Genomic DNA, 6,142 nt, shown 5'->3' with positions numbered 1-6,142 from the left:
TTTTCAATATGATTTATTACTTTAAGTCATAGATACCTCACTATGTTATATTACAACAGATGCGCGATACAGGCTTCATGTTTTTTATTAGTCGCTGGTAATTAGACCGCGAACAAAATGATAGTCATTAATGAGCTCATAATTGGATACATGAATACAAAACCCACCCAGGTCCATACTTGGGCCAAATTGAGTTAAGAATGGGACACATTAGCTTATTAATATAGGACCTAGTCATATGTATAAAAGTTGAGAACCCAAATCCATCCATTCATATGAAATCCAGCATGTATGTATACCCAGCATGTATGATACACATTTTTTTTGTTTTTTAGTTTTTTCAAAATCACTTTCAATGGACATGAATGAGTTTTGTATTCAGGTATTCAATTATTGGGTAAAATAATGGTCCACATTACATGTCAGGAATTGGCATTAGAAGTACGAAAGTATAAGGTGTTTTTTGGCCATTTGTCTTGCTAGATAATATGCATCAAGTTCATTCACTAATTGCAAAGAAACAATGAGGTGCCCAGTTCTGTTTTTTATTTTGACACTTTATTCACAATTAAACTCAGCATTACTTATAGTTGCAATATTTTTGGAATAAGAGGATGAGAAATTGCTCTCATTCTGCAACATACTAAACGGTTTTTAATAAGCCCATATACAGTTGCTCAACATGAAACGAATTGGAATTCAGCGCACTACCCGGGCGCACTACCCTCTCCCTTTCAAAGGCTATTCTTTTAAGATAGTAGTATAGTAGTTTTGGGACACCCGCGTGTAAAACAATCAGCGTGCACCTTATGCAAAGCAATTTCGTGATCTCCGAGTTTCAATCAATCAGAGCACGCTTCGTGGTCGCCAAATGACTTCACTGTGAGCGCCCCTAGAAATCTGCCTTTTGGATTTCCCACGCAGATTGGTTGATTGATTGATTGATTCATCAATGGTTCATTGATCGATTGATTAATTGACGGTGCATGAGGCCGGGGGAGGGGTATTTGTGGGTATGGGTGCTCCGCCCGATTTTGCTATCAAATTGAAGGTAACAAGAGGTACTTTTTGGAAATTATATGGGGTAAAAAGGCCTGCTCGCGGGGGAAAATGGGGAGGGCAAAAATATAGGCCTACATGTATACAAGATATTAGAAGACAATGAAATTGGAGATACAATTGACGTAATATTTTCATATTTCGGTGATAAAATGCCAAACTTCGGATTCTGAATTGCAAATCTCCCTCCAGTTTATAACTGAACTGGGCAAAAAGATCGGCCATTTTCACCGACCACGCTAATACTGATTACTGAATAGGGGTGGGCTATAAAATTGTGATATTTCAGATTCCTTAGGGCTCCAACTTTATTTGATGCAGGATGATCTCCTGGGTACTGAGCATTTTGAACCTTTTTTAAAAATATGGAAATCGGTCAAAATATGAGTATAGATGCCGCCTAAAAATTTAATAAATATTTGGACGGACGGGGGTGTCTGAAAATTGTCATTTGAAATTATTTTATTGATGTTGTTATGTAGGCTGTAACCCAGCAAACACAAAAACGTTTTAAAAACGATTTAAATAAGTTATATTTTGGCTTTTGGTTTAGGTAAAAACGTTTTAATAACATTAAAATGTCGGGTTATATAAAGGTCATGATAACGTTTTGTATGAAAACACACTACAACAATATTTTTAAATGTTTTCAAAAATGTTATTGTAAACTATTTTTGCAAACATTTTTGCCAAATATTGTGTCAATACTTAAATAACATTATGTTAAAATATTTGAACCCAGGAAACACAGAAATGTTCTTAAAATGTTTTTTTCTAAATCTTTAAATAACATTTAAATTTCGGAATATATAAAGGTCATGAAAACGTTTTTACAACGTTATTGAAAATATTTAGGGCAAACATTTTTCGCAAAATATTTTTTCAACCCCAAAATAACATTCTACTTAGAATGTTTCGTATCAAGTGTTCAAAAATGTTTTTGGAATGTTATTAAAACGTATTTATACCCTTTACATAACCCGACATTTAAACGTTTTCTGTAAAACATTTTTGTTTGCTGAGCAGTAGATTATCAAGAAATGTTTTTTAAGGTTATGAAAACGTTTTATACTCTTAATATACCCTTTATATAACCCGACATTTAAACGTTTTCTGACAACCTTTTATAACTTTTTGCGAAAGATGTCGAAAACGTTTTGTGTTTGCTGGGAAGTTGTGTCAAACAAAGTACCCATTTGGGAAAACTTCAAATGATTTGAAGCATTCACTATTCTTGCAAAAGGCAGTTTTGTGTCAACATTAGGAAACGAGGGGCGCTAAAGCATGCACGTGCTCTCAGGCGCGTAGCAAGGCGGATAAAACTGGGGCGCCCAATAATTGTGGATGATAGATCCAGCGTCCATTGCGCGACGCAGGGGGTGTCTGAAATAAGAAACTTTTACAAAATGAAGACCTAAGTGAAGCGATTTGGTTGACCATTTTGGCACTTTTAGTGTGTAAAATTTAGTTTAAAAAAGCTGAAAATTTGTGAAATGAGCGGTCCACGAAGCTTTTTGTGGACAAGTTCAAATTATTGTGCTAAACATAAATTTGTTTATCCACTACGGAGGGGGTGTCTGAGGGTGAGTGCCCCCTGAGAAATAAGAAACTTTTGCAAAATGAAGACCTAATTGAAGCTAATGTGCCGAGATCGTTTCAGTTTTTGTAACTAACATTTTGCAATGTACGTGCAAGAAAGACTTATCAGTTATTGAGGAACCTACTAAGGTGATATTGGTATGAAATCATCCAAAAAAGTGTAGTAGACTTCAACTTTTAAGCAAGTTTAAAAAGCTATAACTGCACAAAAACGCGAGCTGCAGGCATACATTATCTGCTCGACTGGCTACCACCAACTCACAAATACGTGTCGTCCTGCAATTTTCTGTGAATGTTTAGAAAACATATCTCAACCTAAATCTGACATTTGTAGGTTTATAATTAAATAAAAAGGTCATTTTTAACCCTTGTTTTCTCCACGGTTTCTGTGCCGAATGGAACATGTTTTGCGTAAAAAATATATAGCATGCATCTGGCGCTGAGCTGTGTGGCCAATTAAGATCGATGATTTTACTGGGCGGAGACTTCTCGTCATGCAATTATCTCTGAATTTCTAGAAAACTTGTTTTAAATCTGAAATCTGGTGGGGCACAATTCAAGAAAAAGCAATTTTTGAGTTCTGTTTTCATCAATTTTTCTGTGCCGATTTGTTGAAGTTTGTGTACAGGAGCGGATTTTTTTTTGGGGGGGGGGACGCCCCCTCTATTGAAACTTCCTGAATCCGCCCCTGGTGTACGAAACGTATTCGCAAACATCTGGGCCACTGTGTGGCTGATTGTGACGAGTTAAAGTCGTGGTTCAAGCTTACGTTGTTGATAATCAAAATTTCAAGAATTTTTTATCATCATTTGATTGCTTTTTAATTTAATTCAGTCCCCAAAATGTGTTGTTTACCGCACTGTCAGCGTCAGTGCTGTCAGTTACGCAATCCAATGAAAATGTGCTTTACGACAGGGGATTAAAGCCTTCGGAACCGGCAGACTGAATGGACCCTCAATACGCCAATGTTTTATACCACAGTTGAGGTTGCTTATGCTCCAGGTATTGGAGAATATACTACATTCTTTTAAAATTTTATTTGAGTAGCTATACCGTAAAGATTCGCCTAATGGCACACTTGGGCTCCTTTGCTTTGGGTGTAAATATCATGTGCAAATAGAGAGCTTTCTCCTCTAAAATACCAACAAGAGGTTCCGTGCCCTTATTTGCTGGTGGGAATTTTACGGGAGGGCACTTTTGGGTTGCGCCTTAAGTTACAAAAGTGTTAAGTAAGCCCATAGTACCATTAGGTGAACCTTCACGGTATATCTAAAGTAGCAGTTGCCAACGATGCGCTAAGGTCCGACTGTGCTGGCAATGTGTTGGCTTACATATTATGAACCTGCCTTCCCTCTATGACATGTTAGTTGTTACGATATGGATTGTAAGCCCTACTGATTTTGAAACTCATTAACTGCACCACGTGCCCATTTGTCCATTTGATACACTGGGCCTGGGTAGCGTGACTGAAGTTACTGAACTCATGAAGCTGTCACCCAGAAACTAATACCGAAATTCAATCATCGACAGTTCAATTATACCAAAGAACTCAATCTAGACCAACCATATGACATCTTGCAGATAAAGGACCCAAAAGACTTTTTAGTGGATGTAGAATATTCGATGTAACATATCTACTTATAACGTATTTTTAGTAATATTTAAGGAACAAACCAAAAGATCGATGACGTCCTATAAACGTCGTTTCTCGACCGACCCCTCCCTCCCTGCTAGAAACGTAATAATGAAATGTGGAAAATTATGGGTCGTTTTTTAAAGGTATACGGATAATAAATGGGACATGATAGGGTTTGCCCTAGTATAACAATGTCGTGGATGGATAAATAAAGCCGGCGTGTTCACAAAACCTAATGATTTCTTAACACTTTCTCAAACTTGATAACCCCAAGAACATCACTGAACAGAAATATTAAAACATAAAATACCATACTAGGCTAATGATGATGTCTTGAAAACTGGGACCTAAAATACATACAATGCGGGCACGGTATTGCTATTAGGGGATTTGGGGCTCCCATTTCGGTCCTGTTTTGGATCCCGGTTTTTTTATGTCCCCGTTTTGGATGTTCCCCTATAGGGCTTAAAACGGGGACCCCAATTCATCCGCTATACATATAGAATGTTTCAAGATTACCCTAGAAAACGGTAGTCCTCACACGGGAAAAAGGGACCCTATAAACTACCACTTTGAACCCCTAATATACGTATAATTTGTTATTTTGGGGTTCCAGTTTTGGGGTCTCAGCTAACAACCAATTAAAACGCCACTAATCTCTACCACATCGCTCATCGCACATCCAATCGTTGCCAAATTCTGACGGCAGTCTGTATGATAACTGACCTCATAGCAAGGGCTAGCCTATTTACCTATTTATAACATGACACAAAGAGGTACGGGCAACCTACTTCGTTTCAAACTCTCTGCAATTGAATAGGTGAAGAGGTCTGCTTGTTTCCCGGCTTGTTTTCTGTTGACAAGGGGCAGTATTCAGTGAACGGCTCTTTTCTCTTTGTAGAGCCACCAAAGCGGTTACTTTAGCAGATATGCAAGGTCTGCTTGTTCTATGTTCACACTGAGGGGCTGTCTTCAGTGAACGGCTCTTTTCAGAGTCACCATACATCTCTCTATTTAAAAGAGACAGTCTTCAGCGAACGGCTCTTTTCATTTCAGAGCCACCAAACATTTTACTTTAGTAGATAGGCGATGAACGGCTCTTTTCAGAGCCATCAATCAGTAGGCAAGGAGCGCATATCTCATGTTTAGGAACTTGTGTCCTGAAGATGTCAGAGAGCTACTCCTGACGAAAGCTTGACAGTTCCAAATTTGTCCGACGGAGAACTCGCTATCAAACTTACTAATTGAGATGAAAATGTTTCTTCCGCAAAAAAGTCATATCTGCGCAGATTCAGTTAACTTATGAAGAATGGTGCAAGAAAGTCGTATCACCGCAGATAAGATTTTTTGTATTTTATTTATTACTATTAGTAGACATTTTATAACGATTTTGCAATGTTTGTTTTTGATCCAAAACCATTTCGACGAAGCAAAGCTTAAAGATTTAAGACCTCATTCGTTGAAAATGTTCAAGAAATAAAGACACGGCGATCCAGAAACCCAAGGAAGATGCAAATTCAAAAGTTGCCGTTTGCTCCATTGCATGCCCTATTGTACACAAAGCGATCTCGAACAAGATAACTAGTGCCGTGCTTTCCATTGATTAGCACATTAAAACTAGCGTCGTGCTTTTGATTATGACATAAAAAGGCAACATTTCATTCGTTCCTTTACACTCAGAACGGTGGTCACCAGCTTCTTTTGTTATGCATAGTCGCGCTAAAGTATGCCTGCCTCAACCAATTTCAACAAATGAGGCCTTAAATCAGAGCTAAAGGATACGCCCGGCAAACACAAAACGTTTTCGACATCATTCACAAAAGGTTATAAAAGGTTGTCAGAAAACGT

The sequence above is a fragment of the Amphiura filiformis genome, chromosome 2 (genome assembly GCF_039555335.1).
Source record: "Amphiura filiformis chromosome 2, Afil_fr2py, whole genome shotgun sequence".
Classification (NCBI taxonomy): domain Eukaryota; kingdom Metazoa; phylum Echinodermata; class Ophiuroidea; order Amphilepidida; family Amphiuridae; genus Amphiura; species Amphiura filiformis.
Note: the sequence above shows the minus strand (reverse complement) of the source record.